At 50.8% G+C, this 25087-nt stretch overlaps 1 protein-coding gene across 3 annotated transcripts in view; it reads left to right on the forward strand.

The window, feature by feature from the left end:
- The window catches only part of YEATS2 (YEATS domain containing 2), a 1498478-nt gene that overhangs the window by 627502 nt on the left and 845889 nt on the right, over positions 1 to 25087 (forward strand). The gene's annotated exons all lie outside the window — the stretch shown is intronic.

The following is a 25087-nucleotide window of genomic DNA, read 5'->3' on the forward strand; positions in this document are numbered from 1 at the left end:
ACCAGCCAACACGTGTTTCATGATCAGTAACAGCTTGTACTCCGTTACTGATCATGAATACGGGGGTAGACCTATCTTCCCGCACTCTGGAAGTGTCACCAAAAAACACAAGCGTTTTTTGCTTTGCTGGAATAAGATTTGAATAGGATATAGCAGTTAGAATCGTCCTATACAAGAGCCCTGTATAAGTCATAGGGTGACATTAAACCCGAAGACGAAACACGTGTTGGCTGGTGTGAGGCTGTTGTGACGTTCAGAATAAATTGAAGTCTAGCTGAAGACTGGAACAAGACGTGGAGATCATTTTTCTTGGACACTTATTGATTGTGCCCAGGGCATGGGCTTTTGTTTAAGAATATTAAGGGTGTTGGGTTGACACCCTTTCCATTGAAGCATTACCTACACTTGGATTGTAACATTGGGGATTACACACACTGAGCACCGGACTGCCCTATTCAACCCTCCTTTCAGTGAGATAATTAAAAAAGGAAGAGCATCAGGAGTGGCTGTAATATTTTAAGTCCAAAATCTGTCAGCAAACTTAGGTCTGCCACTGGCAACAAGGCCACAAACACATGGTAGGGTTCAGCATAGGTCTTTGAAAATTATTCCCATGCTCAACCCTTGGTAGCTTGGCTGCGAGCAGACAGGCTTAACTTCAAAGACAGATATGTTAAGCATTTAAAAACACCAATTCACTAAATATTTAAGACACAGCACATAATAAAAATCCAATACCAATTTATACAAATAGGAAATAATGTTATCTTTAAAATGACACTAAAATTACAAGAATCCAATGAGGGGAACCGTAGACATGTATTTTCAAAGATTTAACAAAATATAGCACTTAGAAGATTATAGCACAGTATTGTGCTATCTGCTTGCGATAGACCGGGGCAAAGTCAACGTTTCAGGCCAGGCGCGATGTAACCCTGAGGGGCTACAGCTCGCGGCAGGTCCCGGTCTCAGTTTCTACCTTCACACTTAAAAACTTTTCTGGAGCTTTTCTTCCAGAGGGCCCTCAAAGTTCGCCGGCTTGCTTTTTGACGAGCTCCCGGTCAACTACCCTGGAGCAGACTTAGAAAACTTTCCTTTAACGCGTCAGCGGGACAATCCAGGAATCCAGTCCGGCACGCGATGGAAGGCAGGCGGCTTGGTTCTCGTGGTTGCTCCCAGTCAACTTTTCTACAAGCGCAATTAGAAACTTTTGTGGAGCTTTTTCTCGCGTCGTCTCTCGATGCTCCCCATGTAGCCAGATCCGGTGAGGGTTCGCCGGTTTCAGATTTATCCTAGTCCCAGTCATTCAATCTCTGTAAGCTGGAGCGATGGAGCTTTTAGTGGGAGGAACATGGTTGGCTTGGCCAGCTCGCGGTTGAAGGCAGGCGGCCAGGCTGGCCAGGTTGAGTCGGTCCCTCGATGGAGCTTTTACTCAAAGTAGCTTCAAAGTTCTCCAAACTTCTTAAACTTCTGCCTGAAGTTCCTCAAAGGGTACCAAAGTGTCTCAAACTCAATCCAAGGGTCTAGAAGCTCCAGGGTGGTCCTTGAAAGTTGAGTACGTCAGTTCCCACAGGACACAGAGCTTCCCTCCCTCTCATCTCATCTGTACTTGTTCAGCGCTGGGACGCTCACGGGCAGCTATGCACTCCAGAAATCCGGTAACATTTAACACTGGTACAAACCCCTTACAAATTCACTGGTAGTTTTCCAAGGTGTAGATTTAGTTGGTGATGTTCCAGATGAACTCTTTCAACCTGTAGCTTTCAGGGAGTCCACTCTTTAGTTGTTTTTCAACTAGATAATCCACAGGGCAGTAGTTTCAGATGGTGCAGTCTTCAGAGGTCAGACCTTAGAAATCTTTGCGTAACAAAACTTCTCAACAGGGCACTTCTTGCTTCAGTAAGTTTCAAGCAGCAGATCTGAAGCGCTCTACCCCTCTCAGATTCTTATTCCTAGTTCTCTGGGTCAAGCAGGAGGTCACTTCTGACCAATATGAGCAGGGTAACTCCTCCAATACATGACCACATCCTGTAGAGTGTGGCATTATTTTGTCCCAGAATGCATCAAATCTTCCAAATCCATAATGGCTGATTTTCCAGCAAGGAGGTAAGAGCTGGCTAAACACACCCCTAGGATGGCTAATTTACTTAGAATCTCCCCCCTGCATCTGCTCATACCTTCCTTAATCCTACCATCTGCCGAAGGTCGGAAGTTGAGAGTTGTAAATTACACTGGTCTCTACCCTCCTCTTTGAAGAACATAGTTTACGACTCCGCCCCTGGCCTGGCATTCCGATGGAACAGCACGCTGTCCTGCCAGCAGAGCTGGCTAACTCCAGTTGCTCTTTATCACCTCTTCAAGGCAGCCTGGCTAATCCACTTAACTCTGACCAATCAGGGCCGACCACTGGAAAGCTGAATTTCGACTTTACACACAAGAAAGTCGTATAACCAATATACTCTATGGAGATATTGGTCTCCAGCCAGACTTGCCAAATTCTCGAAGGGGCCTGCTCCCTGTTGTCCAAAGTGCAATTTGGAAAAAGCAGATGACCTGCACATGTTCATGACCTGTCCCGCACTTAGAGAATTTTGGTTTGATATACAAGAAGGTATGAAAGCCCTTTTTGGGTATGAAATACAGGTTAGTACGCAACAAGTTTTTTTTGGAATTCCTTCTAATTACGAGAATGTTTCACGAGATAATAATAAGTTATTTTTTTATCTAATTGTCTTAGCCCGTAGGGAAATATGCAAACTATGGGTGAGCACCATTGTTCCGACATATGTAAATTGGATTAGGGCAATCAGGCACACTCTCAGTTTGGATAGTATGGTATGGAAGAGAAGGAAGCATTTTTGGACTCCCTGCATTATTTGGCTCGATGGTTTATAACAACTTTGTCCAATGATTAGCCCTTTCTGCAGAATGATCCACCCGAAGATCAGTCTAAGGGTCCGGTAAAGTGAGAGACTGAACTGACTGTCCACTTGGTGGCACTGTGAGATTTTTACTGGGTGTCTGCACAAAGAGCTCCCATAAAGATTCTTGGTACAATCAAATACTAAAAATATCTTTATTGGCGTATGAGGACAAAAAAAAAAAAAAGAAAGTTGTATAACTTCTTGTATGTACACTTTAGCAGAAATTCAACAATATGATATTGTTGGATTTATTAATACCATTCTGGGAATTCTTTGAACGGCATTTCTAGCCCTCTCCTATCAGATTAAATCTGGCTTCCCTATGTGAGGATCCTGGTTCGATCAAAAGAAGTATGGTTTCTACGTTAAAACAAAGGTTCTGGGAATTCCAAGATCGATCTAGTCTCTACGAGGTGGTTGGCTTTTGCTTTTTCCAGATATTTGTTATTTGCTTGGTGGAGGAGATCCAAGATAATCAAATCTGCTCCGGGGGACCGGTTTCTGGCATTTCAGCCGTCTTCAGCCAGGCTTGCTTGAATCCAGTGGCAAAGTGATCAAGGGACTAACGTCTGAGCATGCCCTGCCAACTTATGGCGAACAAAGCGGTACAAAAGGGGGTGGTGGTGGACGGAGCATCTGAACCAATCAAACACTCACACCCAGTCAAAAGATCTGGGTTTAATGAGGCACAGGGTCAGACTGATTTACATATGGCCATGTCTGAACTGGGGTGGCGGAGTGAGCTAAAGAACGGTGATGGATTAAACCCAGATCAGTTGACTGGGAGTGAGTGTTTGATTTGCTCAAGCGCTCCGTCCATCATCCCCTTTTGTATCGCTTTGTTCGCCCTAAGTTGGCAGGGTATGCTCAGACGTGAGTCCCTTGCTCACTTTGCTACTGGATTCAAGCTAGCCTGGCTGAAGACAGCTGGAATGCCAGATACCGGTCCTCGGAAGCTTGTTTCCGGTCCAGGGAAGACATGGCTTGGCAGTTCGGGCTGGACTGTTCCCATGAGGCACAGGGTCAGACTGATTTGCATATAGCCATGTCTGAACTGGTGTGGCAGAGTGGGCTAAAGAATGGTGATGGAGTACACCCAGATCAGTTGACTGGGGGTGAGTGTTTGATTTGCTCAAGCGCTCCGTCCATCATTCACTTTTGTATTGATGTTGCATCCAGCAGGGATATTTTGGTCTATAATTTTTTGGGACAGCCCTATCCCCTTTTTTTATGTATGGGTATGATGACCCCCGAAGACCACGAAGGGGGGGCCTGTCAAAGCTATGCTATTAAGGACATTGGTTTCATTCATCTTGGGATGATGGAATGAGTTCTGTGAGTACTTCTTTGGATTTTACCAGGACACATTTTTCTCTGCAATCTCTTTTTGTTGTAAAGAATGCAGATTTCATGACTTTTGTTTGGCACTCGGGCATTTTGGCAATCAAGTTCTCTTTCACTTTGGGACAGAGGCTAATGTCTGATAAACTGACAAATGCTTCTATAAGAGTTTTTTCTACTTTCCCTACAGGGCAGATTCTCTCTGGCCTGTAGGATTGTTTTTCATTTATATGTTCTGCAACAGTGATCAAGGATTCTATCAAAAGCCAAGCTCTTGTTCTGCTACTATGTACATTTGGTTGGGTGTTAATTATGACTGGCTGGTTGTCTTTGAGAACTTTTGTAGGATTAGTTTGCAGACCCTCCTCCAGGGGGGTATAGCTATGGTATTTAATTTAAAAGTTAAGGAATCTGTGGCTAGATGTTTCTATCCGATTTAAAAGTTACTTACCTTCGGCAACGTAATATCGGGTAGAGACCTAGTTTAGCGCACATTTATTAACTCCCTGCCTATCCTCCCCACTCTGAGAATGACCTATGTGGCAAGTATTATACCCTTTCTCAGGGCTGGTTTTATATACCAGTATCACTATCTCAACTTATGTTGGGACTCAACAGACCACTTGACATGGCCTCATAGCTTTTGTTTAGGTGTTGCCATACCGTTCATTAACAGTGATGGTCAATAGAGTGCATAGTTTCTTCCCTTACATGAGGGTTATTCACCAGGGCACAGGGTTTCACTTAACCCTGTGCTTTGATTTTGTTGGGGTTTTCTTTAAAATCCATGTCTGGTATAAAGATATAATTTGATGTTTCTTCTTTATTAATGTTTCAAAGATCTTTTTTGGCACAGAAGGTTTCACAGTAGAAACTGGCATGCGCACCGAAGGGGACGTATATGGCTCCACTGATGTCCTGACCGAAGTCAATGCCATCACGGAGTCGTACAACGCTGTCCCCAGTGCGCAGATATATTGCTGAAAATGTTCTAGATCCAAACTGACGCCTGGGGAGAATTCAAAAGTTAATGAGCCTCCGGCTGGCTAGACTGTCTCTCTGCCGGGTATTACTTTACCGAATGTAAATCATTTTTACGTTGATCCTTAAATGGACTTTGACAGTTTCATTCACGTAGAGAAGCTGAAGTGAAGAGTTGTCACAAGACCTTTACGTTGGTGGCCAGTTCTCGTTGTGAGAAAGCTAGGTAGTTGATAAATCCGTTTTAGAGAATTGTAGCCAAGGCGCTGATCTGCCATTCTGTCTTCGGTTTTAAGATTAAATCACTAATTCTCCTTTTGGGACTGTATTGGACCCAGGGGTAGTATTTCGTGCTCTTCAGCTTTGTCAAACAAACTCTTTAGTTCACGAATTTCAAGTTAAAGGTTATCATTTTCTAAATTTCATAGTAGGTGCATAAGAGATCATTCTTGGTCAGTTGTGAAGATTCCTAAGTGAATACATGCTTGTGCATGGCTATGTGCTTTATGATCTTTCAGCATTAAACCTGCACAGAAACATCCATGTGTATTCCTATGTGCATCATGGTCTTCAAGCAAGGTTTGAATCTGGAAATAGGTCATCTTGTTGAAAATGTTTCCTCATAAAATCAAGACAGGAAGGTAATTGGTTTAGGTAAGATAATTCCCTTTTTAGGTCTTGCACCTGGCGATGCAGCGCGAAGCTCTGTCGCCAGCGAGACCTATTGTCGTTGAGGCTTTCAAGGGAGACCGGAGATGGGCACGCGCAGGCTGCAGTCCGGAAGGACTGGAAATGTGAACGCGCGTGTTCACCACGTACAGTCACGCGCTGTTCATCTCCTGTCTCCCTTGCAAGCCTGATGCAGTTACTTTCACTTTCCCTCCCCTCTCCGCCGTCGGCTCCACTGCCCTTCAATGCACACCGAAGTGAATGAAAAGTAATGCTCCGGAAAATATTTCCAACTCTATTTCCCTCGCCCCACCAGCAGCTGGTAGAAGCAGCTGCAGACTCGGCTTGGGCAGTAAAATGGAGACTGCGTGCTCTATGTCGCTTGGTAAACTAACAGCTCTGTTCAGCAGCGGGAGGTGCACAGCCTCCAGTGTGGACTATGTGAGGTCAGTGCGGAGAGCACACAGCGAGGAAGCACTGCTACATACACCCGCTTCAACACCGGTAATTATCCCGCGCATACTTTTCCCTCTCGGTACCAGTCTGATCCGCGAGGCTCCCATCAACTACTGCGGTCAGACGATGCTTCTCTCTCCATGATGTGTACTCGCGCAGCAAACCCCAGGGAACTTTAAACTCCGTGTGATCTAGGCGGACAAACGGGAAGAGCCTGGCTCAACACCAGTCCTGAACAAGCCCTGACCCCATGACTGGTGTCAGCAGCATCCCAGACAGAAAATTAGTCAAGGTTTTTCTGCACCCCAAAGATGATATAAAGCATTCCTGCTCCTAGCATGCACACCTCAAGGGTACGCGTTCTGAGGGGAGGTCAGTCTCAGAAACCAAACTCTGTGCGTATTTTTCATCTTTTAATTAATTTGTTTAGAAATACAACTAAAGAGCCAGCCTGGAAAAAAAAGACATTGTAATGCAATCTGTCTCCCATTTGTAAACTGTTGTGTAACTTATGACAATAAAGAGAAATTTCAGCTTGCAAGGTGGGCCTGTGTGAGTCAATGGCTCCTGCTCACAGGGAGGGCGTCTTTGGGGACGATGCCTCAGCCGGAAGTGCTCGGGTAGCTGAGTGGGTTTTAGCAGCGGTGCCCCCTGGAGCAATGCTAAAGCAATGGTGACGGCTGCTACAGGTTCCCTCGGGGTCCACCAAGCCTTCAGTGCTAGCCCCCCCCCCCCACCCCCCCCACAGAAGGCACTCCAAAGGCTGTGCCCCTGCACCCAGCTGACACATTTTAACTAAAGAGGTAGAGAGTTCCATAAGGCCGGAGCCAGGACTTGAAAAGAGCATCCTCCCATTCTGGCTCTTCTAATGTGGGGTATAAGGGCCAAATTCAAGTCTGCCGAGCAAAAGGTTTTAATAGGCAAATACGGTTGCATCAAAGCAGCCAAACTGGGTGCCCCTTGCTTGTAAAGAATCTTATGAGCGCTAAATAGGACTTTGAACTGTGTATGCTTCTCGATGGACAGCTAATGAAGTCTGCCAAGGAGTCGAGAAACGGAGTAGAATTTTGGTAGGGAAAAGAGTAATTTGCAGGTGCATTCTGGACAACTTGTAGCTAATTCAAGACAGACCTTTTAGCGCACAGAAGTAGAGGGTACAATAATCTTGGCGTCCGCAAGAGATTGTATAATCAATTGGCAAACTTGTTGTGTAAAAATATCCCTTAATGGATTTAAGACTTCTCAAGATGCCAAAGCTTGAGCGAGTTAGGATTCTGACTTGAGTTTGAAAGATAGCGTGTTGTTTAGTCGTACGCCAAGATTTTTAACCGCAGATTTGGATTTGGGGAAGTTCTAGCACTTCAGGCCACCAGTGATCTCTCCTAAGGAGGGTGTGCCTGCCCAAAAGAAGGATATCCGTTTTAGTAGCATTCATCTTTAAGCAGCTGTTGTGCATCTAGCGGATTGGTGTCAGTACAACACGGTTTTTTACAACGCATTCCGTTACATCGGAATTTTTACAACGCAGGATCCATTACATCGGATGCCATTACAACGCATGGCATTACATAGCAGATGCTATTACAATGCATGGCATTACATCGTAAGTATAGGTAAGTATACCTTTTTATGTATTAAATATTTTATTGAGCATAGGCAAAGAAATGCACCTCTGAGACATCTGTAGGGGCCGTCCCCACTCCAGGGAGGCCTAGGTCAGCAACCCCACTGACACCCAACACGAGGCCAGCGGGAACATCGTCTTGTTAACACAGCAAGCCGCCTACAACCCAACTGGGCCGGCCGCGTCATAAGAGGTGCTACAACGGTGCAAGCTAATCAGTGCTAGCATAACTTAAGAAACAAAGAACTGTAAACAACCCCCCTACCCTTCCCACCCCAGCCCTCCCCTCTCCTTGTCCATTTCCGGGATTGCTCTATCGGTCGTGTTCCGCCACTAACAGTCAGTTGGCGCTGCGCGCGCAGGGCCCGTGCGCTTACGGGTGTGAGTCTTGGGGTCTGGGAGAGGTGTTTCTGCCAGGCGTAGCAGGCGCAGGTAGCGTGGGCAGCTCACCTCCCGAAACTCCCCGGTAAGCAGGGCGAGGAATGGCCGCCAGAGTTCCGCAAATTCCGCCCCCCTCCCAGCTGCCGCCAGTGATAGTTTCTCCATCCCCAGGATCGCCCAGAGCCGGTGAAGCCACCCCAATTGCTGTGGGGCCTGAACCGCCCTCCAGTGGGCCACAATGTTTTGGACCGCAGCCCCAAGCGCAAGCGCGATCAAGCGTCCTCTCCAGGATTTCAGAGGGTATGTGAGGGCGTTTGGGAGGCCTAGAATAATGTATGCTGGGAAGCGCGGCAGTTGTGTGTCTAGATGTGCATCTATGAGGTCCAGGATAGGGTCCCAGTAGGGGCGCAGCGCCTCACAGCTCCACAGCAGGTGTTCCAGAGTACCCAATCCCCCACACCCTCTCCAGCATCTGTCACTTATTCGGGCATCCCATTGATGTAGTCTCTCAGGGGTGTGGTACCAGTATGTGGCTACCTTAGTCAATGTCTCGGTAAGCCCGGTGTGGTGCGCCGAGTGTCTGGCCCTATGGTAAACCCCCTCCCATTCTTTCCGAGTGAGCTGTCTCCCCAGGTCCCTTTCCCACCGGACTTGTCCCGCGTTGTACGTGTGTGCCTGAGTGAGAAGGAGCTGCTGATATAGATCTGAAATCAATTTCTTGTCCGAGGTGTGTGTCCGCAGCCACCGTTCGTAGGGTGTGAGGTGCCGTTGGGCCCCGGGCTGGATCGAGGGGTGAAGCACCCAGTGGTGCACCTGCAGGTATTGCAAGCGTTCCGATTCGGCTACGCCGTACTCCGCCTTGACCTGCTGAAACGGGAGGATCCCCTTGACGTCGAACATGTGTCCCGCTGCTCTACAGGGTGTCGCCCGCCACGTCGTGAATGCTCCGGCGTCCAAGCCCGGCGAGAAGTCTGGGTTTTCAAAGATGGGAGTCATAGGTGAGGGGAAGGTGGTCAGCCCCTTGGCCACAGCCACTCTGTCCCACACTCGCAGGGCGGTACTAGTGATTTCAGAGGCGTACAGGTTAGGGGGACGGTGTCGGCGTGGTAGGAAAGGCACGCCCTGGAGGTTACGGCCGGCCACGGCCTGGTCCAAGAAGAGCCAGTGTTTGCCGGACTCCAGCTGGAACCATTCCACAAAGGTGCGCAGCTGTGCTGCCTGGAAGTACAGGGTGAGGTCGGGCACGCCGACCCCCCCCCGTTCGCCGGGGGCAGAGCGGCGAGAGTGTGCTTAAACCTAGGTCGCCGGCCGTTCCAAATGAACCGCGACAGATCCGATTGGGTCTGTTGAAGCCAACCCTTCGGGGGGTTCACGGGGAGCGTCTGAAACAGATACAGGATCTGCGGCAGCAGTGTCATCTTGACTGCGGCAATTCTGCCCAGCCATGACAGCGTAAGTGGCCTCCAACGCCGGAGCTGCTCCCGGAGCTTGAGTGTGAGGGCCTCGTAATTGACTCGCGCAGTGCCCCTGACAGTAGGAGCCAGGCGAACGCCTAGGTACGGGACGGTTGCGTCCGACCATTGAATCTTGAATTCCGATTTAATCTCGGCCACCACGTCTGGGCTCAGGGAGATGTTCAGGGCTTCGGATTTGGCTTCGTTGATTTTAAACCCCGAGGCCAGGGCAAAGGTGTGGAGCTCCACAAAGAGAGCGCGCAGGGATTGCATCGGGTCGGTAAGGGACAGCAAAACGTCGTCAGCGTACAGGCTGATCTTGTGCGTGTCGGCCCCAAATTTGATACCAGAAATGCGAGCGTGCTGCCGCACTCTTTGAGCCATCGGTTCCATGTACAGCGCGAATAGGAGCGGTGACAGAGGGCAGCCTTGGCGCGTGCCTCTGCCAATGTCGAACCTCGGGGAGGTATGACCGTTCACCCTTACCGCGGCGTTGGGCCGGCGGTAGCAGTTGAAGATGCGATGGCGGAGTTTCTCCCCAAAGCTGAAGCGGCGGAGGGCCTGATCGAGGTATGGCCAATGCACTCTGTCGAAGGCTTTCTCCGCGTCGATGGTGAGGAGCATGCAGCCGGGTTTAGTGCGTGACCCGGCCTCAATGAGGTGCAGCACCCGCCTGGTGTTGTCGCTGGTCTGCCGTTGAGGGATAAAGCCTGCCTGATCGGGGTCTATCAGCTGTTGCATATATGGTGCAATGCGGCTCGCTAGTATGCCAGTGTAGAGCTTCAAGTCTATGTTCAGTAGCGAGATGGGCCTGTATGAACCGCAGGCTGCCGGATCCCGGCCCGGTTTGGGAATAACAGAGATAGACGCCTCCAGTAGGTCCGGGTGTATGGCGCCAGGCGAGTCAAATGTGTTAAACAGGTCGCGCAAGAGAGGGGCAAGTTGCTGACAAAAGGTCTTGTAAAATGCCGCGGTATAGCCGTCGGGTCCCGGGGATTTCCCCACCTTGAGGCGGGCAATAGCCGAGATGACCTCCTCCAGGCCTATGGGCCGCTCCAGAAAGTCTGCTTGAGCTGGGGTAAGGGTGGGGAGCTCCGCGCCCTGCAAGTAGGCCGGACCGGCATTGGGGTCCAGGTGATCTGCGTCATAGAGCGCCGCATAAAAATTGCCGAAGGCCGCCGCGATTGCCGCGTCCTCCGTAATCTGGTCGCCGTTGGCCGACAGGAGAGAGCGCACTTGTTGCCTCTGAGTCTGCGCCCGTAGCCTGCTCGCCAGAAGCCTCCCGCAACGGTCGCCCCCGGTGTAGTAGGCGTGTTTGAGACGCATGGCGGCGTATTCCGCCACGTCCTGATCCAAGGCCGCCAGCATCTTCCGTTCGGCGCACAACTGTCGCCATGCCCTGGCCGCCCCTGTGCGCTGGTGCATCTGTTCCAGTTCTGCCACCCGTTGGGTAAGCTCGGCACGCTTCAGCGCCCTCTCTTTGTTATTGGCCGTGGCGATGGAGATGATTTCCCCGCGCAGGACTGCTTTGAGGGCCGCCCACTGGGTGGCCTTCGTGGTGTCATCATTGGCGTTGTGTTCCAGAAAGTGGCTAATCGCAGCTGTGAGCCGGGTCTGGGTGTCAGGCAGCTGTAGGAGACCGTCTCGCAGCCTCCAGTGGCGTTGTGGAGCCGGCATGGCTCCCACCCGAAGCGTCGCCACCACCGGGGAGTGATCCGATAGTGCGGCCGGCAGGATCTCCACTCCCTCGACCTGTAACGCCAGTTGAGAGGAGCCCAGAAAGTAATCCAGTCTCGCATATGTTTTGTGTGCCGCCGAGTAATACGTATAGGCAGTGGTTAGGGGGTGTGTGTGTCGCCATAAATCGGTGAGGCCCAAGTCTGCTAAGTGTGCATGCCCTGCCGCCGTGAGCGCCCCTACCTGCCCGGATCTTTGGCCTGAGCGGTCCGCTGTGTTATGAAATACGATGTTGAGGTCCCCCCCCCAGCAGCAAGTGAGTGTGTGTGGTGGATGTAGCGGTCTCTAGAGCTGTATGTAAGAACCTTCCCTGCCCCTCATTCGGGCCATAAACAGAGCCCATTAGCAAGGTGTGGCCTGCAATTTGGAAGCTATAGAGCAGAAGCCGCCCTTTAATTTCGGCCTCTTTCTGGAGAACCTTTCCCTCAAAGGATTTAGCCACTAGGATCGCCACCCCCGCCGCTTTCTTCAGGGAGGATGAGAAGAACTGCCATGGAAAAGCGCGTGATTTGAGCCTATACTGGTCGCTGCGCAGAAGATGTGTTTCTTGAAGAAGGCAGATATCCGCCTTAGAGCGCTCGAGACAGGATAGTATCGCCCTGCGCTTGTTCGGGCTGTTGAGACCCCGCACATAAAGCGTGAGCACTGTGAGATGTCGTGGCATGTCTGGGATAGTGAGAAAGACGCCAAGCCCACCCGGAGGCCGTGACCGTAGGCCAGCGGGTCGCGGAAGATACTGCGCCGGGAGCCCCGTCGGCCCCTCCCGTGATGTCAGCACCCCCTGGACAAGGAGAGCCCCCCCGCCCCTCCCCCCTCTCCCCCCAACTCCCCCCCATCTTTGACAGCCCCCCCCTGTCCCTGCTCAACCGGAGCAACCTCCCCGCCTGGATCCCCCCCTCCCTCGGTGCAAACGCTTCCCATCCAACTCCCCGTGCCCGCCCCCCTACCCAACCCTTCTCCCCAACTGGCAAAGAAATGTGGTCCAACATTGTCCCAGGCACATGGCCGCTGGACCCGTGGTAAGGTAAGTCCGTAGAATAGGGGCAGTGGTGGCGTCGCAAGCAGGTCGGCCCGCTCGAAGCACTCCGCCACAGACGAAGAGACAGAGTCACCATCAGGGAAGACCAAGGAGCGCTCTGCACGCGCCCCCGCCGCCGGACTAGATTAGCCCGAACCAACCATGGCAGGTGGAACTAGTGCGCCGCTCTCCCAGCGGTCAGCCATTGTTTGCCGGTACCAGGCCCTGCGCCACCGTCTCCACCGCAGCCCTCTGCCCCTCCTCTATCTCAGTCGCCGCGGGGCGTCTCGGCCTGCGTCTGCGCCGTTGCTGCTGCCAGCGACCTGGGCCAGCCTCGTTAGAAGTCTTTTCTCCCGGTGACCCATCGTCGACCACCGGTTCCTCCAGGCCCAGCACGCGGCAGGCGTCTCTGAGGGTGCGCGGCTGATGGAGGACATTGCCAAGCCGAAACACCAGGCGGAAGGGGTGCCCCAGCTGTAGGAAATGTTGCGCTGTCTCAGTTCCGCCGTTACTGGCCGAAAGGTACGCCGTTTCTCTAGGGTAAGTGCAGCCAGGTCCTGGTAAAGCGCCGGGGAATGGTCGCCGAAGGTGATTCTCTCCATGCGGCGTGCCTTGCTTAGGATCTCCTCTTTTGTCCTGAAGTCCTGTACGCACACCAGGATGTCCGGCGGGTGCGTTGCATCGGCCCTCGGCGGGCCCGTCCGATGGGCCCTGTCTAGTCGCAGGGGGGCGTCCGCCTGTCGGCCCAAGATGTGGTTGAAGAGACCCTGTGTGAACCGAAAGAGGTCCTCCGTGTCCGGGGCCAGTTTCACTCCTCGGATCCTGATATTATGCCGCCGGGAGCGGTTCTCCAGATCCTCGGCATGCGTCTGGAGATCCACCTGCTGGTCATGGATGCGGGCCAGCTCCTGCCTTAGGGCCTCTATTTCGGCGTCCCGTGTGTCGCTCTTCGTTTCCAGGTCTGCCACTCTCTCCCCTATGGCATCGGTGTCGCGGCGGACCTCTTTGATCTCGTCCTGGAGCTCCTTCTTTAGGGCGTGGATGTCCTCTCTCAGCCCAGTGAACAGGGACTCCAGAAAGGACCGCGTGACTGGAGCCTCGGGGTCCGCTCCCCCAGGGGGCGACGAGGCCACCGGCTGCTTGTCCGTGACTCCCCGGGGATTTGACCCCGCGGGGCCATTCCGCTTCCCCATGGTAGGGGGGGTGAAGAGATCCTTAATGGTGCGGTCCTTCCTGGGCCTCCCGCCGGACATACCGCCCCAGAGCCCTCAGCCGCGTCCGCTGGTATCCCCTTTTGCCGGCCGCAGATCGATCCTCAGGCCTTGCGGGCGCCGCTCCGGGCCCGGGACAACCAGTGCAATGTGAGGGGCACCTCCGCGTTCCTCCCAGCCCTCCGTCACCCCGGGTGAGCAGTGTGGTGTCGCTGTTCCACGAATCCGCAGCAGGGCACAGTGGGGGCCGCGTGATGGGTGCAGTGGTGCCGGGGCCAGAGGACAAGGCGGGAAGCGCCGGCCAGGCCGGGCGGGAAGTTGCCCAAGATGGCGCCCGCGGCACACCGCGTTGCACTGTCCAGAGGGTGAGAGCTCAGTATGGTCACAGGGGCCTCCTCGCAGCAAGGGGGGCCCGCTCGCCTCCGTGGGGGCCGCGGTCGGGAGGGCTCGGCTACCAGTGTGGGTGTCCCCAGCGTCAGCGCCACCACGACGGGCAGGGTGAGAGTTCTCGTGCTGTCCCACCACGTGCGGGCCCCCGTGGATCCTCTCCGCGCCCCCCGCGCCGACAGGCCACCACCTCTCCTGTCGAATGGCTAGGCGCGCAGATTCAGCCAAGGATTGGGGCAGTGCTGCAGGCGTGGACCGGTGGCCGCGGGGGGCCACGCCGATAGGCCCAGCGCTGGCGGATCGTGGTCTCGGTCGTCCCAGACTGCCGCCGTGTTGTGCCGTTAGTGGACGTGCCTGCGGGGGTGCCAGCTGGCCTCCGCTGTCTCCCGGTGGTCCCACGTGAAAGGGGGCCGCTGGGCCGGGGGGGGTGGGGGCCCCCTCCACCGCCGCTCCTCACCTCCTAGTCCTGGGTTCCCTCACTCGACCCAGGCCGGGTCCGTCGTTGACCACCACCAGCTAGGCACTCCGACAAGCCGCAGGTCAGCGTGGCGAGCCCGCATAAGCCCCCGACAGGTGATCACGGGGGCCTCGCGCTCAGCAGCGCGGGCCGGGCTCGCCGTCGCAGCAGCCGCCGGGCACAGGCACCTTCGACTCGGCGTGCAAGCTCCACCTCTCGCGGCCTCGTTGTCCCGCCGCGCTCCCTCCAGGCCCTCAGCGCCACCAGGTCTCCGGGCCGGGTCCAGCCGGGGTTCCGCGCCGGGAACCGGCCGTACAGCCGTCCTGCACCCCCCCGCAGCAATGCTGGCCTCAGGCCCGCCGGGGAAGTGCTCGGTTCAGGGCGTTTGCTGGAAAATATGCTATAGTTAACGGCCGGCGGCGGGAGCTCCGACAAAGCACGTCTGCTCACGCCGCCATCTTGGCCACGCCCCCAAGTATACCTTTTTAAAAAAAATTAATTAACTTAATTTAATTAATTTAATTTAATTAATTTAATTAAAATACATTTTAAAATAGTAATTAATTTAATTTAATAAAATAAAATCTATTTATTTAATTTTATTTTATTAAAAATTGTAATTAATTTAATTTAAATAATATAATGAAATTAATTTAATTGTAATATTTTTTAAATTGTAAATAAATTAAATTAATTAAAATAATTTATTTATTTTATTAAATTAAATTAAAAAATGTAATTAATGTAATATAATTAATTTAATTTAATAAATATATTTCAATTAATTTATAAATGGTAAATATAATTTAATTATCCCTAAATACAAACCTACCCCTGAACCTAAAAATACCCCTGTACCCCAAAACCCAAACCCTGCCCTAAAACCTAAAAACACCCCTGTACCCCAAAACCCAAACCCTGCCCTAAAACCTAAAAACACCCCTGTACCCCAAAACCCAAACCCTACCCTAAAACCTAAGAACACCCCTGTACCCCAAAACCCAAACCCTGCCCTAAAACCTAAAAACACCCCTGTACCCCAAAACCCAAACCCTACCCTAAAACCTAAAAACACCCCTGTACCCCAAAACCCAAACCCTGCCCTAAAACCTAAAAACACCCCTGTACCCCAAAACCCAAACCCTACCCTAAAACCTAAAAACACCCCTGTACCCCAAAACCCAAACCCTGTCCTAAAACCTAAAAACACCCCTGTACCCCAAAACCCAAACCCTGCCCTAAAACATAAAAATACCCAAACACCCCAAAACATATACCTCAGTACCCCAAAACATATACTCCTATACTCATACTTATTTAAAAAATTACTTAAATTAAAATATTTAATTTATAATATTAAAAAACATAAATAAATATATTTATTTATAATTAATAATAATTAAATTAATTATATAATAAATAAAATTAAAAAAAATTATATACTTACCAATACTTACGATGTAATGGTATGCGTTGTAATAGCATCTGCTATGTAATATCCTGCGTTGTAATGGCATCCGATGTAATGGAACCAGCGTTGTAAAAGCTGCGTTGTAACAGCATTGCGATGTAAAAATTGCGATGGATCAGTAACATACCGCATCTAGCTGGTGACAGCCATTAGACAATGGGATACAATAGGGGCCTGCTCTAGAAGAAGTTGCCACCTCCCTCCTGCAGAAAGCCACACAGGTTTTGGCACAAAAGATGCACTTCAGAGAAGAAGCTGCCTTTGAGGGGCAAATGGGCAACACATTCAGGGAGACAGGCTGGAGCTTGGAACAGGAGAAGGGAAACTTGTTTTCCAGGGGCATGTAGCACCCTCAGTGGTCACACCTCTGAGTTGGACTAGGGAATGCCACACAATTGAAGAGATGTCCTGCCATATTGAAAGTGGGCAGAATAGTACATCCTGGTATGCCCAGATGCTACACTCTCCAGGAAGTATTCATCAGGTGGGAGGGACTCTGAGGGCATTTTCTGAGCATATGTAGGACACCCCTGGCACCCTGAACTCAGATCTGGAGTGGACTGGAACGAGGACCGAAGAAGGGCAGAGGAGTAGTCTCAGCAAGACCCCCCGTTAAACGCAACGCTTCCACAGCATCCCATGAGCATATTCAAGATCCTTCACCCCTTGCATCTGTACCAATTCCATGGGAAATCTCTGCGATGGATAAAAGTCCCTGGAACTGACTGAAGATTGCTTTGCCTGCTGAGGTAACTGTTTCTGAGGGCCTGACTAGTCCAGCTGACTGCGTCCCTACTGGGTTATGTTGCCTAAAGTGACTCTCAATGACTGCTTTTCAAATAACCCAAACATTTCAGTTAAAACATTTAAAGTGGCAAATTTGTTGGATTTGCTAATGTGTGTTTGGAGTTGGGTGAAATAACCCAAATGAATACTATATCTCCAGAATACTCCAGTGGATCTTTTTCGTTGTGGTATCTAAAAATACAGTCTTTTTTTTATAAATTGGTGCCAGATTTCTTTGGTGTCTTGTTGATTTCCTTTTTTAATTGCTGTTTAAATGCTTTACTTTTGTTCCTTTGTGTAAGCATTGCTGCTCAGAGCAATAGCTTCCAAGGGTTAAGTTGAAAGTTGGACAAATACATCTAAGGGTCCTAAAGAGGTTTGTATTGCATTGTGAGGTTGCACAGCCACATAGTATAATCCACCTAATTTCCTCACAAGGATGTGTTAGTGGGACGTAACATTTTTGTTTCATAAAGATCTTGAATTGCATATGTGGAACTAAATAAATGCTTCAGGCTTCTATATAGGTTTTGGTCTTTCTTTAAACTCTTGTCCACTCAAATGATTGATACACAATAAATACATTTTGGGGAAACAAAACCTTTAGCAATTGATACTTGTATTAAAAGCAGATGGAGGTCTCAAATTACTCAATATCACTCTTTACTACCAGGTAATCCTGTTATGGATGGTGGATGGGGGGGGGGGGGTGTTTATGTTAGAAAAGAAATTCTGAAAGGTAGTGGTGGTGTCCTGCAGTATCAACTACACCAGGGATCCTATTATATTATCCTCCTTGGCTACCAAAATCTAGAAGATCACAAATGATGTACAGTAGTGCCTCACTGTTTGCCGCTAAACAAAAAATGAAAAATAAAGGCTGAACAGTAAGCAAAACCTGGAGAGATACAAATCTTTGTGACTTCTGGAATCACCCCATAGTGGCTCTGAACTCAAAACATCTGTGTGGGGTTTGGTGCACTCTCAATCTGACATATAACAAATGTTTGCAAAATATTATACAACACTACATTTGTAAGCAAGCAGAGTACAAGAAGAAACATTGCATGACTTCTTAACCACATGCGCGCTGCCCTTATTCTGCTGCTGTGCTTGCTTTTTAAAAAACCCATTATTCATGACGAGCTGGGCTCGTCATCAGTGTTTGAGGAGGCTACACCATGACGAGCCCAGCTCGTCATCAGCCTCGAAGGGGTTAAATGCCACCAGAGTTTGTGACGAAACCTCGTATCAGACTGAACAGTCCCTGCATAGCAGGTTAAATAGACTACCAATGGATTTCTTTTCTAAATATCTGAACCTGTAGGGGTCACACCTGTTTACATTCTACTCAGTAGCTAGGGACTAATACCAGACAACCAAAAAAGCTTAGTAATGGTGGTACTGAAGTCACACACTCCCCCTTTGTTTGTCACCGTATCCAGACCACTTTCAACATTGATCATAATATCCTGTTGAAACTGATGGTTAATGATGGTTGTGCACGATTTGGGCTTTTTTTTAACCATAGTGGGTTTATCCCAGGTAGGAACATCTCCTCCCCTAACTTTAGCAATTTTTTTAATGTAATTCATGGTTAGTCTGACTGTAATATGACAGTGGCCTGGGTCAGTAAGGAAAAGGCCTTTGGCACATTGAGATGGGAAGGTTCCAGGTTAGTTATAGATTCCTTACCTTAGAATTACCCCCAGGCGTCAGACTGGACCCGGAAAGTTTTTTTGTCAGCAGTACCTCTGCGCGTCGGAAGGTGGCGTCGGTCGGCTCCGCGTTCCGCGTCGTGGTCACTGGGATGAAGTCACGGCAGCTACTTAGACACCGCCCTCGCATGCTGATGTCAGTTCTTTTTTTTTCCGCGCCAGCCGGCGCAGATCTGGGAAGAGCGGTACCTCAGTCATTTTTTGAATAACCTTTTCTCAACTTTTGTCGACGTCTTGTTTAGAGTCTTCGACTCCGAACAGGTGCACAAGGGATACCCGGTTTCAAGGCCTGCGGTTCCTGTAACAGAGTGATGTCGGTGATGGATCCGCACCGCGCATGCCTCTTTTGCCTTGAAGGTGACCATGACCCCAAGTCGTGCTTCGACTGTCAGTTGTTGACGCCGAAGGCATTGCTTGAACGGCATATTTACAACAAGGGGTGGTGAGGGACAGAGTCTCTGAATTAAGCAGAAAGCTCTCACCCAGTCAAGAGATCAGGGCTAGATCCAACACCGTTTTTTAGCTCACTGCACCATCCCAGTTTCAGAACCTGGCTGTATGCAAATTAGTCTGTTCCTGTCCCAGTGCATGATGGGAACAGGGCAAACCAAACTACAAAAGCCAATTCTTACACTGGGAAGGAGACAAGCTCCCGGGGACCGGTTTCTGGCATTACAGCCGTCTTCGGCCCGGTTTGCTTGAATCCTGATGGTGCAATGAGCAAGGGTCTCACATCTGAGAATACCCTTCCACGCTTAGGGTGGACAAAAATATTTACAACAAGGGATGGTGAGGGACAGAGTCTCTGAATTAAGCAGAAAGCTCTCACCCAGTCAAGAGATCAGGGCTAGATCCAACACCGTTTTTTAGCTCACTGCACCATCCCAGTTTCAGAACCTGGCTGTATGCAAATTAGTCTGTTCCTGTCCCAGTGCATGATGGGAACGGGGCAAACCAAACTACAAAAGCCAATTCTTACACTGGGAAGGAGACAAGCTCCCGGGGACCGGTTTCTGGCATTACAGCCGTCTTCGGCCCGGTTTGCTTGAATCCTGATGGTGCAATGAGCAAGGGTCTCACATCTGAGAATACCCTTCCACGCTTAGGGTGGACAAAAATATTTACAACAAGGGGTGGTGAGGGACAGAGTCTCTGAATTAAGCAGAAAGCTCTCACCCAGTCAAGAGATCAGGGCTAGATCCAACACCGTTTTTTAGCTCACTGCACCATCCCAGTTTCAGAACCTGGCTGTATGCAAATTAGTCTGTTCCTGTCCCAGTGCATGATGGGAACAGGGCAAACCAAACTACAAAAGCCAATTCTTACACTGGGAAGGAGACAAGCTCCCGGGGACCGGTTTCTGGCATTACAGCCGTCTTCACCTCGCCTTTCTCACTGCTCCATCAGGATTCAAGCAAGCCGGGCCGAAGACGGCTGAAATGCCAGAAACCGGTCCCCGGTAGCTTGTCTCCTTTCTGGTGAAGAATTGGCTTGGTAGTTTAGTCTGCCCTGTTCCCATGATGCACTGGGCCAGGGACAGACTGATTTGCATATAGCCAGGTTCTGAGCTGGGATGGGGCAGTGAGATAAATAACGGTGATGGATCAAGCCCTGATCTTTGGACTGGGTAAGAGTGGTCTGCTCAATTCAGACACTCTGTTCATCACCACCCCCTTTTGTGAATCGATTTTGGCCACTATAGGTGTGGCAGGGTATACTCAGACATGAGTCCCTTTCTCACTGCTCCATCAGGATTCAAGCAAGCCGGGCCGAAGACGGCTGAAATGCCAGAAACCGGTCCCCGGTAGCTTGTCTCCTTTCTGGTGAAGAATTGGCTTGGTAGTTTAGTCTGCCCTGTTCCCATGATGCACTGGGCCAGGGACAGACTGATTTCCATATAGCCAGGTTCTGAGCTGGGATGGGGCAGTGAGATAAATAACGGTGATGGATCAAGCCCTGATCTTTGGACTGGGTAAGAGTGGTCTGCTCAATTCAGACACTCTGTTCATCACCACCCCCTTTTGTGAATCGATTTTGGCCACTATAGGTGTGGCAGGGTATACTCAGACATGAGTCCCTTTCTCACTGCTCCATCAGGATTCAAGCAAGCCGGGCCGAAGACGGCTGAAATGCCAGAAACCGGTCCCCGGTAGCTTGTCTCCTTTCTGGTGAAGAATTGGCTTGGTAGTTTAGTCTGCCCTGTTCCCATGATGCACTGGGCCAGGGACAGACTGATTTGCATATAGCCAGGTTCTGAGCTGGGATGGGGCAGTGAGATAAATAACTGTGATGGATCAAGCCCTGATCGTTGGACTGGGTAAGAGTGGTCTGCTCAATTCAGACACTCTGTTCATCACCACCCCCTTTTGTGAATCGATTTTGGCCACTATAGGTGTGGCAGGGTATACTCAGACATGAGTCCCTTTCTCACTGCTCCATCAGGATTCAAGCAAGCCGGGCCGAAGACGGCTGAAATGCCAGAAACCGGTCCCCGGTAGCTTGTCTCCTTTCTGGTGAAGAATTGGCTTGGTAGTTTAGTCTGCCCTGTTCCCATGATGCACTGGGCCAGGGACAGACTGATTTGCATATAGCCAGGTTCTGAGCTGGGATGGGGCAGTGAGATAAATAACGGTGATGGATCAAGCCCTGATCTTTGGACTGGGTAAGAGTGGTCTGCTCAATTCAGACACTCTGTTCATCACCACCCCCTTTTGTGAATCGATTGCTTGAACGGCGGCAGTCGGCTTCACGCCATTCGAGGTCCCGATTGAGAGGGAGGTCTAGGGACCGGTTTCGGAGCCACCATCAGTCCGGCTCGAAGTTTTCGCACTCAGGGTCGGGTAAGTTGAAGCATAAGAAGAAGTCGATGAAGCATTGTCTATCTTTGCATTCTCCTTGTCGGTCAACTAACTCGACGAGGTGCGTGGGTGGTGCAACTCCTGCAGCACCGCGTGCGCGAAGCCTGAAGGGTTGACTCTGAGCTTCCCTCGCTTACAAAAGTTGCACAAATATGGATAGGCCCTGGTGGCCACTCAAACCATATACTAAAATAGTGGTATAAGAACCACATCACGAACAATGGTAAGGCCTAGGGCCTTGAGAATCGCTGGGGCTACTCTGGGCTAACGAAGATTAGGTCGGGGGAGGCCCACAGGACGCGGGTGCAGTGTCTATAGGCAAGCACGTTTACCATAGAAGTCAATGGTGCGTAAAAGTTAGAAAGATACTTTTTTATTAGACTTCCGACTGGACTAGAACTTAACCACTTAAAACTAGGACACTAGAGGTGTAAACCACTATAGGAGCACCTGAGTACTCTCGTTACCTCACCTACAGGAAGCGGGTGCATAGGTGTCAAAGTGTGTCGGGTTTCGTTGTGGAGTTTTATGGAGCCTGGAGGAAAAGATGCTGCAGGCGACAAGGAGAGAAGAGTCCGGTTGGATCCAAGGGTGGATCGAAGATGTAGAGTACCTGAAAGCAGAGGGGACAGAGTCTGGGTCACTAGCCAGTGACTAGGATGGAACCAGGAAGGAACCAGGCGATGTCTGGTTGCGATCAGGTGATGTTGTGAAGTTTGTCTCTGCTGCCACGTGGACCAGGAAGGATCGATGACGACCAGGAGGTGGACACGGGCTGTCCCACGAAGGCTCTCGCTGTCGGCGGTGTCGGTTCTCGAATCGGAGTCAACAGGCCTTGGCAAATACAACCCACGCAGAAATCGAAGATGGCTTCTGGATCGGACCAGCAAGGTCTGATTGGCTGCTCCATTTCAGGGGAGCAAGGGCCAGTCTGGAGCAACCAGACCAGCAGTGTAAATTCGAAGGATCGTCGTCACAGAGGCCACTAGCCAACGGTCAAGTGACCGGACAACGCGTCTAGCAGGAAAATGCAAAAGGGCCCCACTCAGCACTCGAAGAGTGTGGAGAGGTGATCTTTGGTGCAAAAGCTACTCGGGGCTGGGGCTTCTCAATCCCCAATGCACAGCTTCGAGGGTGCCTCGAGAGCTGCACAGGAAGCACTTCGTTGGCTTTCCAAAATGGCCGGTCCCACGTCTCACGTCGCCTCCACGGGTCTCAGCTTTGCTGGGACTGTGGATCGGGCTGTTGGAAATCTGGGAGTCCAGGTCTTGTCGGTCTCTGTCATTCGAGCTCCGGCGGGGGCAACAGCAAAGAAAACCTTTGAGCGCTGATGGTGCCTGCTTGTGCAGGGTGGTCACTCCTTGACCACAAGGGAGATTCTTCAGTCTTCTACGTCGAGTAGGATGTCGAAGGGTCCAGAGTTTCGTATCTAAGTTTCAGTCAGGATGATCTAATGTTTCATGGCACAGCTCCTACCTTTATTCTAAATCAAGGGGCTGGATCTCCTGCTAGGTCCCTCCTATGGGTGGGACCCAGGAAGGGGGTGGTTACACCCCTTTCCCTTTGTCCAGTTTCGCGCCAGGGCTGGGGCGCCCCAGCACCGGTTTGAACTGGACTTTGCATGGGACACCTTGTGTGCCCCAGGCGTGTCTAGTTTCATTCAGCCCTCCCTGCCCCAATCCACTATCTCCTGTCTGGGCTGGTGTAACACCTCCCTGTGACAGGAAACCTTTTGTCCAGGCCTCCCCTGCCGGAGTTTCGGTCAGCAGCAGGAGGCCAGACTTGTGTCTGTGGCAGCAGCATCCATTTTGTGATGCTGAGGCTTTGGTTAGATTTAAACGCGTTTAAGGAAAGTAACATGTCTTCTCCCTCTAGAAGGGTGGAATGCTACCCCCGTCGCCAGGACTGGCGAGGGTGTAGTATTCCAAAGCGTATGACACCTTACACGACATGTTTTGATAAAGCCAAACCATAGTTAGCAAGTAACCGCGAGGATTATAATGCACTTAAGAGTATATGGTATGGCAATATCCCAGAACAGCTATAAGGACATGGTTCCGAAAGCTGCAGACAGGCTCAGCTCATGCTAGAGCACCATCTCACATAAAACCAAGCACTCTGCCTCCAGGATTGTTAAGGCCTGCCATAGGAGTGACTTATAGGTGCATATGTGTCCAGATGTAGGTTTAGACACAGGTATGCTATATCTAAGCAAGGGGTGATTACACCACCCTGCCCCAGCTGAGTGATCAGCCAGTTGTGTCAATTTGGGTGGCCAGCCAGGGGTGGCATAATACATGCTGCAGCCCCTGGTAGGCCTTGGATGCACCTATGCCCTGGGTACCTATAGTACACTGTACAGGGACTCATAAGGTGACCCAGTATCCAATTGGAGATGTACCTAGGGTACATGGAGTCCATTTTAAAGAGAGAGCAGATAGCCTGGGGCCCTGATTAGCAGGATCCCAGGCCAACTAAGTCGAAAACCAGCTAAACACTAGGCAAAAAATCTGGGGTAACCATAGTCAGGTATCCACCTTCCTACACCATCCCCTCTTCCACTGGCGCACCATCACTTCGGATAGATGGGTTTTGCAGATAGTCGGAAGGTGCTACTCCCTCCTCTTCAAGACTACCCCTCCAGCCATGCCACATCATTACCACCGCATTTCGGAGGATCCTCTGGCACTCTCCAGCAGGAAGTTACGGCTCTCTTGGCCAATGGAGCCATTGAGCGAGTTCCTGTCCAAGAAGTAGGTTGTGGTTGCTACTCCCACTAGGCCTGCGTCCTATCTTGGATCTCCAGGACGTCAATCGCTTCCTCCGGAAGGAGAAGTTCAAAATATTGACGCTTGCTCAGGTCTCGTCTGCCCTCGACCCGCAAGACTGGATGGCAGCGTTGGACTTGCAGGATGCTTATTTTCACATCCTCGTCCTGCCTGCGTTACCTGCGGTTCACGGTAGGCCACAAGCGTTTTCAGTTTACTGTGCTCCCCTTTGGCCTTACCAGCGCCCCTCTTGTGTTCACAAAAGTGATGGTGGTGGTCGCTGCTCATCTGCACAGAGTAGGGGTTTCAGTCTTCCCCTATTTCGACGACTGGCTGTTGAAGGCGGCTCGCCCCAGGCAGTCGCCTCCCACCTCCAGACTACGGCCGACCTCCTGCTTCTGCTGGGGTTCTCCATCAATGTGACGAAGTTACACCTGATTCCCTCTCAGAAGCTCGTCTTTATCAGAGTGGTTCTGGACACGGCACAGTTTCGGGTCTATCCACCTGAACAGCAAGTCCGGGACATTTGGGCTATGATCCGATCTTTCAGCTCTTGTGCCGGGTTTCGGTCAGAATGACCCTGAGGCTGCTGGGCCTCATGGCCTCCTGTACCCTGCTGACCAATCCTGCCAGGTGGCATATGCAGGCTCTACAGTGGGAAATGAAGTTCCAGTGGGCGCAACATTGGGGGAATCTGTCTGACTACATTCAGATCTCGGAGGGCACTCCTTAACAACTGCAGTGGTGGCTCACGAACCAGGATTGGGTCAGTGGCAGATCCCGCTCCCTTCCTCAACCCAACCACTCTGTAGTGACAGATGCCTCTCTTCTGAAGTGGGGCGGCCA

The sequence above is a fragment of the Lissotriton vulgaris genome, chromosome 11, assembly GCF_964263255.1.
Source record: "Lissotriton vulgaris chromosome 11, aLisVul1.2, whole genome shotgun sequence".
Taxonomy (NCBI): Eukaryota; Metazoa; Chordata; class Amphibia; order Caudata; family Salamandridae; genus Lissotriton; species Lissotriton vulgaris.